Here is a 10,393-nt window from a genome sequence, read left to right on the forward strand (position 1 = left end):
ATGGATTAGTTTTAAAGTCCAACACTCCACTCAAAGAGTTGAAATAACATCAGTGGAGGTGCTCTGCGACTGCATCTTTGAAATTCCAGAAAAGATCCCCAAGCTTGACGTTGTACGGGCTTACCAATGGAATCTRTTTTACTGTAAACGCTCAGAGCTGCCAGCAATTATTGGACACACTGCCGAAGCGCTAACTCCTGCTCCAGATGTTCCAGTGCATGCAGCAACTGGGAGTTAAATGAGACCTTGAATTAAAACACATCACACACTGAGCATATCGTTCACTTCCTCTGTGCCCCCTTAGAAGTGCTATTTCATTTCACTGCATACCTCCAACAGCGCAGTGCTGGAGCAGGATAATGAGAAGAGCCAATTAGAAAATGTTGGACAGCAGAACAGTGCTGCCTTTATTATGATTTTTTTCTGAAGCTACAGCTTAGTTGATGTGTAGTCGTTGCTTCAACTGCAACTGAAAGTAAAAACCAATCACGTTTTCATATTTTTGCAGCAAATTTAAATACTTGGAAGGTGAGAAAAATGTGTATTTCTTCCAACATCAACATGATGCAGGACTGAATTCACAATGAACAGGCCTTAGACAGTTTGATTATCAAACAATAATTTTTTTACACTAAACTTGTCTTTTAAATGTTTGATATATATTTGACATCTAGCAAACAATTGATAAACTTTTTCTTCGGGGGCTATTATGTATTTTTCAGACACATAGTTCAGTTCTATACCACAATCAAGTAACTACACTCACTGGCCACTTTATTAGGTACACATGTCCAACTGCTCGTTAATGTAAATGTCACCCGCTTCGGATGTTATCATCCATTAAATGGACATTATTAACCATTATCAGTCCCATAGAATGGCTTCAGACTGTCCCAACTATGCCCCCTAGCAGGTTATCAGTCCCATAGAATGGCTTCAGACTGTCAGCTGGTTAGTATGAGGCATAAAGCCACTAAGGTWTTTTATGCAATCTGGTTAATATGAAGCATAAAACCACTAAGGTTAATTTTATAGAAAATGACATGGGATAAGATAAAATAGACTGGACTCGGGCGGTAGCAGATTGTTGTATTCCAACGTATTACCCACTAGGGGGCACTGTCGGGACAGTCTGAAGCCATTCAATGGGACTGATAACCGCTAATAACGTTCATTTAATGGGCTGATAACATCTGAATCAGCAAATCACATGGCAGTAACTTAATGCGTTTAGGCATGTAGTCATGGCCAAGACGATCTGCTGCAGTTCAAACCGAGCATCAGTATGGGGAAGAAAGGTGATTTGAGTGCCTTTGAACGTGGCATGGTTGTTGCTGCCAGACAGGCTCGGGGAAAAGGGGGAAAAAGCTGCTTCTATCCACCACTGACATATTTTACATAATCATTGTGTGCTTAGCATGCCAACTTTGTGTTTTACAGTTCAAATAAGTGTGATTGTCTGAATAAATATATGTTTTTATTCTCACAGATTAGTGAAGCCGTGGATGTTTTATAATTCATGTTAGAGAATAAAGCATAAACCCCCTGCAAAAAGATATTTTATTATTGGCCAGATGATTATTTATTTATTTTTACAGTTGTGCTAAAGCCACTGGATGAGATGAAAAATAATCATTTAAAGTAGGTTGTGTCCTAAGGAGACTACATAATACCTGAACCTTGTTAGATTTTTAAAAATATTATTTATGGAGAGAAAGCTTAGTTTGTTTAATTAATGATAATAAAAACTCCTCTCTAAAAGCACGTTTTTTTACCAATTCAAAGAGAAGTTGGTGCCTATGGAGTCACTAAGGTAAGTATACAACATATACATGTTATATACAGTTTGTTGTTTAGCAAAACGATCACCACTGCTCATTCATATTTGTAGAAACAGATTGTGTCTCCTGGTCTGCTTTCAATATTCCCATTATATCATGAACCAAGACAGGAGCACACAACTATTTCTTTTTCTTCTTTTTTTGAACTATGATGCAAATGAAAGGCTTCTTCACGTAACAAACGAGACATCACAAAAAGCTGTTTAGTCTCAGTGGTTGTTCAGTGCTGACCACTTCAGATTCTGCATTTAAACACAAAGACATTTTGGTTTGGGTAAAAACATTTTCCTATGCATTGTTGCAACAGTGAAACTTGTCATATAAAGTGCTCAGAGGATTTGTCTCCAAATTAGTTTATAATCTCAAAACAAAACCATCTTACATTAGAACAGACTTACCTTGTGATTGTTCCAGCCTGAACAACAAGTGACATCAAAGTGATTCATCAACTGCTCTGATTATTATAAACAAGGAGTCTTAAATAGCCCTGTACTTAAGTTAATTTGTCAGATAAATTTGGGTTTAAAACATCATTCATGAACCGGATGAGCTGACAAGCATCAAAGAATGTCTTTGTAGATTGTATAATTATTTAACCAGTTGTTGAAAACTGTACCCTAATGGATAAAAAAACTGATTTGTGGAGCTTTAAGTCTTGTAATAATAGCCCCCACCCCCATTCCCTCTCTTCCTCATTTGGTCTTATCYGGCTTGTAGTGCTTGATGGTGAGACAGTGTTAAATCATGGAGGGAAACAGAGAACATGCATGCCATGTCGTCAAGTCAGATAAGAGTCTACTCCGAGTGTACGTCTGTCTTTAAGTGCAAGTTTATGTGTGTGTGTTAGGCGTACAAGAGTCTGGGTCTCTGATTGCCTTTGCCAGGCTTCCCACATTAAAGTGGCCTCTGCCTTGGAGGGGGTGGGGGGGTGGATTCCTGACTACACTGCAAAATGGAGCAGGGTGGGGAAAACAGCAAGAAAAAGATATGAGGCAGGGGAGTAAAGTGGGAGGGTAGGGGCATTTAGGTGAAGAGGAGCTGCCAAAACAACTCCCAGGATTCATTTGGCCTGCCTCCAACATGACCGAAGCACACTTGTTCACTCTCTCCCTCCTTCTCTCTTACAAACACACAAATACACGCAGCTTCGCCCCCACCGCGTGTCCTTAAGTGTGGACCGCACAGGGGGTAGCCCCTCTAACCCCTCCGGGCCCATATCCCGTTCCTCTCTTCCCCCTCTCAGCTTTAATTGAGAAGACAAATGGATCTTTCAGAGCCCACTGCTTCGCCGCCATACATCAGTCATGACAATGTTAGCTTTATAACGGTGAGCTCGCCGTGAGCCGAACCATATGTTTGGTCCGAGCCACACGCACGAGCAAACACCTCAGTACCATGCTAATAGTGCCCCTGTAATTGCCTGTTGTTTTATTATTAAAGGTAATTTAGGCCCTAATAGAATTCATTCAACATTGTGCACTGACCCAACCCAGATGGCACTGTGGACAGGTCATTTTGTTTCTCTGCCAGACGTGAAGAAAAGCTTTTATCTCCTGAGAGGTAAAGCTTTATTTGGCATGACAAAACTCACGACGCCATCCTCCTTTTTCCTTCCAGCCTTTGTTAGACCTGTCTCAGTAACGGTGTTCTGGATTTCCCATCACTTCATTTTCTGTTTTCTTTTCTACATGTGAAATGTTAAAATTGGTGAAAGTACATTTATGGGAAGTCAATTTGATAGCAGTTGTGTTATGACATTGATGGATGTTACAAGGATTCAGTAATTAAATGGGAATTACAAAGAAACTCATTTCTGTCTTAYAACCTATAACAAACAGATGTTTATGGTCAGGACTTCTTGGCATCACACAACTCATCCTAATTTAGCGTTATATTTTAAAATATACTTTTTTGAGTAAAAAATATTATTTAGGCTGCACTTCGAAGTTTAGCTTATATTTGGCTCTGTGAAGTCACAGCCAATTAGAAACTCAAAAAAAGGAAACAAACTTCATCCACACCCCACAAAATTTGATAATATTTATTTTCTATGGATGATTCAGATTTTGAAGAGTGTAGTACATCCCAATTACATTTTATTGTTAAATTATGCAAACTCTATGGCATTCATTTTACCTTAAAAAGGCATTTTTCTTTCAGTGGCAACATACTATGAGTGCTTGTATATAAGTAATTAAATTACACCTTTTATTTGTGTAATGATTTAAAAGTTTTATTTAATATTTTACCATATTGTTTTCCATCTTTCATTTCACTGCAGCAGAAACATCCAAATCTCAATTCATCATTCAATTAATATATTATTGGAGACCAACATAACCAAGCAGAAAAACAGACAGTATAATTTAAATACAGTTGCGTACTTGGCTGCATAAAAATGCAGACTTCAAAAAAATAAACTGTTCCTAAAAGTAGTTGATAACCATAAGATAAAAATGTGTTTATGTGCACAAAAACAAATGGCAAAACAGCTATGAAAAGGGGAAGTTGTGCTTTATGTTTTATTTTTAATAAATCATTAAGCATTAATTACAACCTTAGAAGAAAATGCTAACTTGTAAAACAGGGGGCACTATTTCCTTTACTGTTCAGACTTGATGTTGTGATATGTGGCTCTACAGCTGAGCCATGACATTTTTTTAACCTCTGCCAAGTAGCTCTGGTGCCAAAGCTAAATAGAAAGCAATGGCCTCAAATGTGATTTGAATCTGTTTTTGTGGACAAAGTAAGTGAAGAAGGAAAACGCATGAGAGCAGTCTGAATAAGGATGTGAAGTAAAGTAAGCCTAATATAACTTGAACTGTTTTTAATTAAGAATATTTAATGGAAGCAGATAGAATCTGCTGCTGTTGTTCAGAAAGAGGCTGCTCACTCCTAATTTATAGAGTTAGGTGATAGCACTGACTTACTGCGCAGCCAAAAAGGAGTTTGAATGTAGCTGATCCAGAACAACAAATATCCATTAGTTGTGTAAGTTAATGGCATAGATGTTCACACTTAGGATTTAATAACACATCATGTCTGTGTCAGTAAAATGTCCTTGACAGTTCGTATTTCCGTACAAGCAGCATGGCCTACAAATGTCTAATCAGTACATCTTGTATCTCTCCCTGCTTCCTTTTTCTTCACTGTGATGTCCAAAGAGCTTTTGCTTCCCTTCAGCTTGATTGTTGCCATGAGTTGCCTGTTACCATACCTTTCCCCTCACTTTTTTCCACATCTCTTTTGTAGCCTCTTTGTTCCTTCACACAGGAAACCAGTGTGGTACCCTGGGATTATCCGAAGCTGTGTGATCATTGTTGCTCTTCTTCTTCTTGGTCCCTGCTCCCATGGCTTTTCATCATGCCTGGTATTCCACATGCCTATTCTCTGACTGGACTCACTCTCATCTGGGGCCAAAAACACCAAAATAACAATCTTCCCTTCCCTCGTCAGCTYGCTCTTACACTTTGGTCTTTTAGTTCTTTTTCCAGTGTCTTACCACGAACGTCATGCGACACAAATCTCTGAGACAGTGTTCTCATGGTTTTTGTCGCTGTGACCCTCTGCTGCATTTTATCGCATCCTTCTGAGCCTGTAAAGAGGCGTAGGCAGTGGCATTCTGTTTTATGATACTCTGGTCTTCTCTGCCTCTCTCCCCCTCGCAGCTTTTTTTTTTCTTTTTTCCTTTTTGTCTTTCTTGTTCCCAGCAGCATGTGAACATTAGCCAGTGGTTTTATCAGAGGACTTCCAGCACAGCTCCAGCAGGCTTTCCCAGGAGAGGAGGCTACAGGAAGTCGTAGGATGATAAAACCGGACCATTACTGAGCCAGCGCAGAACCCCAGGGTTCATTACCCCCCACCCCCATCCTCCTACATTTACTCTGTGACTACAGGACCACTGAGTCCTAAAAACACCGGTTTGTTACACTAATAAACTATTATTTACATGAATGGTGTTAAAATTAAGGTACAGATCTTCTAAACAAGGTGCTGTTGAGAATATATGAGGAAAAAAAGTGGGAAAAGTCTCACACTATGAACATTTTAAACAAAACGACAAACTAAAGAACAGGTAATTCTTAAAACTTACTCAACACTAAGCAAAGCCTGAGCTGAGATGACCAGGAAATGAAAAACCAGCTGCCTCTGCAGTGACGTCACAGCCTTGAACACCACTGATTTGGATTTCAAGAATAGCTCCCAAACACATGAAGCTGCTGCCCGTGAATAGTAGTGAAGGGGAGACTGGGAATTAATTGGCAGTGATGGCCTAGAAGTGATGACAGCTGATAGAGAGAGCAGCTGGCCGTGACAGAAATACCAGAACTCAGCACTATGAAGCACACAGACAAGCAAAAACAACCAAAGGAGAAACGTGACACAAGTAAAAATCATTTTAGACTGGTCTATTTCTCTGAGTCACCGAGTTTCAACTGTATTCTGTGTATTTTAACAATGGCATGAAATCAAAACTTTTGTCACAACTTTACAAACGTTCATGTTGACACTTGTGTGGCTTTGCATAAAATTAATACAATTTACTCATGAAGATAGAAATGTTCACCACTAATTTACTAATAATTTGAGGGTCCCAGAAGCCAGCAAAGTTGTTTTTTTTTGTGTGATGTTTACCCATATCTTGTAGTTATGTACCATAATTTAATCTGCAATGTGAGAAATTTTTCATCTCACCTAACTTTCTGATAAAAATTATCAAACAAAGAATTGGATTAATATGAAATAATCTGAATAACTTTTCACTGTGATTTGAGTTTAGCATATTTTTCCAATTACTAAATGAATCAAAAAAAGCAAAATATGTTTTCCCATGTTTATTAACCAAACCAAACCAATCCGCAAAAGGAAATACAATATTTTATTTGAAAGCTAACAAAAATGACAATTTTTAACTTTTGCTAAATACCAACATGTTAAATGAGGATACACAAGTTAATTTTATACAATTAATTATATTATCTGTTCTATAATGAAATGTTCACATCTTCTGCAACAATCCAGAGAGAGAGAGAGAGAGAGAGAGAGAGAGAGAGAGAGAGAGAGAGAGAGAGAGAGAGAGAGAAAATAACCCTGTTGCTCTTGAGATCCTCGGCTCCCTCCCACCCCCATCAGCCGATCAGTCCAGCCAGTTTCCTTATCTGTTCCCCACTTAATTACCCAGAGTTGCAGAGAGCATTAGAAGCCTCAGATGCACAGCCTGAAGGTTACACAGGCCTGAACTGGGAGGAGGCAGAGGCCACTGATGGCCTTTTAACCCTCTGTGCAGATAAAATATAAAAAGGGTTGGGGTGTAGTGATAAAGAGTCAGAGCCACTGCTAATTGTTTAAAAAAAAGTTAAATTTTAAGCTTTGCAGATGAATAAAATATTTACTACATTTCCCGATGATTCAAAGTTTTGAAATACAGGTAATTGAACATTTAATTCATCAACTTTTACTTTAGTAAATTACAGCAAAAAGCTTCCAGCTGAAGATAAATCATTTTCAGTGCATATTTAATATTAAAAAAGGAACATAAATACATAAAAATGTGTACCTCTAAAATCATGTGTGATCATTACAAATTATGCACACCATGCTAAAACCATAGGTACTAACTACATTTACTTGAGTAACTTTTTGGAAAACAATGTACTTTTGGGAGTAATAGGAAAACAGTATTATTATGAAGTATTGCTTGTTAGTTTTGTAAAAATTATGAATACTCAGTGCGAGTACTTCACTGAATACAGTACAAGCATATTTTAAACAAAAATACACAAGACACAGATAAACCTGCAGTTTTAGTTAAAATGACACCTGTTGTTCTTAACACTTATTTTCCACCTGCCCAGCCCGTTGGGCCATTTGTAGGTCAGAAATATACAATAAATACTTTACGTTATCCTTATCTATTGTAAGTCTTTTACCTTAATTTGTCATTTTGTAGTTATGTTATTTGTTATTGTTATATATTTTTCTCATTTTATTCTTTAAAATACCAGACGTTGAACATTTTAAGTTTTTTTTCTATCTGATGACATCATTGTAAAATATTAAATTAGGTGTTATGATCATTTTCTCAGTACTTGAGTATCCTCTTTGCTAAATACATTTTTACTCTGACTCAAATTATTTCTTGCACAGCAATTTTTAACTTTTACCTAGTAAAAATATATTGAAGTAGTGCTACTATTACTGGAGTACGTTTGGGTATTCTTCCCACCTCTGGCTAAAACCCAAAATATGTTGTGACAATTGTCTGCAATATAGAAAAAGAGTGTGTAACCATGCAATTTTAAACTTATTTTGGATTTTTTTTTATATTAGATTACTTTACCTGAAAGACAGTTTTTTTTATATGTTACTCAAAAATAAGAACAGATTACTGCACAGAGTTGAAGGAGCTCAGTTCACGGAGCTGCCAGCTACTGTCATGTGTGTTTCCAAGTCTGTTAGATGTTTTCCTCCTTTTATGGCAGCAGTGATTTTCTCCTTTCTTCCACAGTGCAGCAACAGAGTGTAGTTTAGTTATTCAGGCATTTAAGAAGTAKTTGATAAGAACTTCTTTAGTATCAACAATTATCAGTATTTTCATTAAAAATAAAAATGCAAGTCAGCGATGCTATTCATTTCATTTTTCTCTCCCTTCTTTCATTTTGCTCTTAATTATGCTGCTCACGTCTTCACCCCAGCATCCATCAGCACTTCCAACACGGTCAATCAAGACTCGTTTTGCCACTCTGTCGTGTTATCTATCATCCACTGGCACAAACTTATCTCTCTGTCAGCACCYGGCTGTTGCATGTGAGCTATCACGCTGGCTGTGTGCGGGGGTGTCCTCACCTGTCCATCCGTCACGGCCYGAGACACTCAGTGGCATCCCGGGCTGTTTGCATGTTTGACAGTAATTAGAAGGGAGGTGTTGAGAGTGAAACCAGCTGTGTGCGAATGGTGCTCAGCAGTCAGTCAGATGACAAAGGTTTGACAGGGAACTGATGACAGCGAGAGACTCAAAGCTCTTCAACACGTCTGTAAGTTTCTCTTGTGGCATTTTGGTTGAGCATTGCAGCGAGCGTATTCTCGTGCTGAGATTAAAAATCATTGGAAGAGACACGGACAGCTTTTCTGTATACAGCTCACGGTCAGCTGGTCACGAACAGATTTGACTCTGCGCTCAAGGACCTTGTTGCTTTCAAGTTTTCACCACAAAGTCCTTCAGCTGGCGGGTGGTCGGTTCACTCACTGCACCGCTCTGCCAGCCTGAATGCCATCAACAGAGAAAGATCTCAGAAACATTTGGATGATTTGTGGATGTGCCTTCATGTGTGACCCACGTGAACGTGTGCAGAAATCTGACCGATGCCACGCTCACCACACACCGGCTTTGTCTTCATGTGTGTTCCACGTGTTGTGGCCGCATTTCGCCAAATATTTACACCGAGCATGAAACACTCTTGATCTCGCTCCCCTGTTTACTCTCCTGTTCTTTGTCTCCRTTGACTCTCACACTGACCTTTATTTATCCCAACCGAGAGTGACAGGAGGGAGGAGATGAAGAGTCGGGGGGCAGTAAGTGAGCGTGGAGGGAGGTCAGAGGTAGGGAAAGAGAACAAGAAGAAGGCTCGTGTGGAAGAGAGYGAGGTGAGCGTTCAGGGTGATGGATGACTTGTCATGTTCCAGAAATCAAAAGCCAGCTCCACAAAACCCTCGTTGAGCACAAGCACACAGTGCAGTCGTGCAAGGAGGCCCAATGGGCTAATTGTGGAGTAATTTGACATCTGTTGACGCCTGAAACGTGTTAGCTACCACGGAGAGAGAAAGAGGGAGAACAGGGGAGGGTGGTGTTGTAATAATCCCCGCTTGATTTCTAAATGAGGCACATGCCGCTGACYGGGCTGTGTGCACACGCCTCTGAAATGAGAACAAAAACATCCAGATCCAGTTACAGGATCGAGGATCGCATTTGTGGTCTTTGTCATCAGTTCAGCTGCATTCACGGCGGCATGATCAATGAGGTTTGTGTAATGATATTCAGCCTGAAACATGAAGTAATGTGTTGCTGAGGCTAATGAGCTTTGTTGCTGGGTGGCCCAATGGACACCATACACACACATTTATACACACATACTCACATAGAAGTGCATTTTGCTCATCTCCAGCCATTTGCTTGTATTCATTCCTTTTAACTCAGATTTAAAACTTAAACACATGAATTAAAACCCCTGTTTTATTTATTATAAGTCAGCGGTGTTGTGGAAGTTGCTTCACAAGACAATGACCTCTGATTTGAGCCTGTCCAAGTTTCAGTTGGTTTCTTCTCACAGTACAAAAACATGTTTGTTAGGTGAATTTGTGACACAAACATTTGGTTTCATTTGCTTAAAAAAAGACATACACTCATAAATATGTCTATATTACACTTATAAATGCACCAGAATTAGCTTCATAGCAAAATTTATTCTGCAGGTAAAATAATTTAAATCATAATTCAGAAAACATGCAGAAAATAAAATAACTGATAAAACAAGCCACTAAACAAAATATTAAAT

This window comes from Austrofundulus limnaeus, unplaced genomic scaffold, assembly GCF_001266775.1.
Source record: "Austrofundulus limnaeus strain Quisiro unplaced genomic scaffold, Austrofundulus_limnaeus-1.0 Scaffold10, whole genome shotgun sequence".
Taxonomy (NCBI): Eukaryota; Metazoa; Chordata; class Actinopteri; order Cyprinodontiformes; family Rivulidae; genus Austrofundulus; species Austrofundulus limnaeus.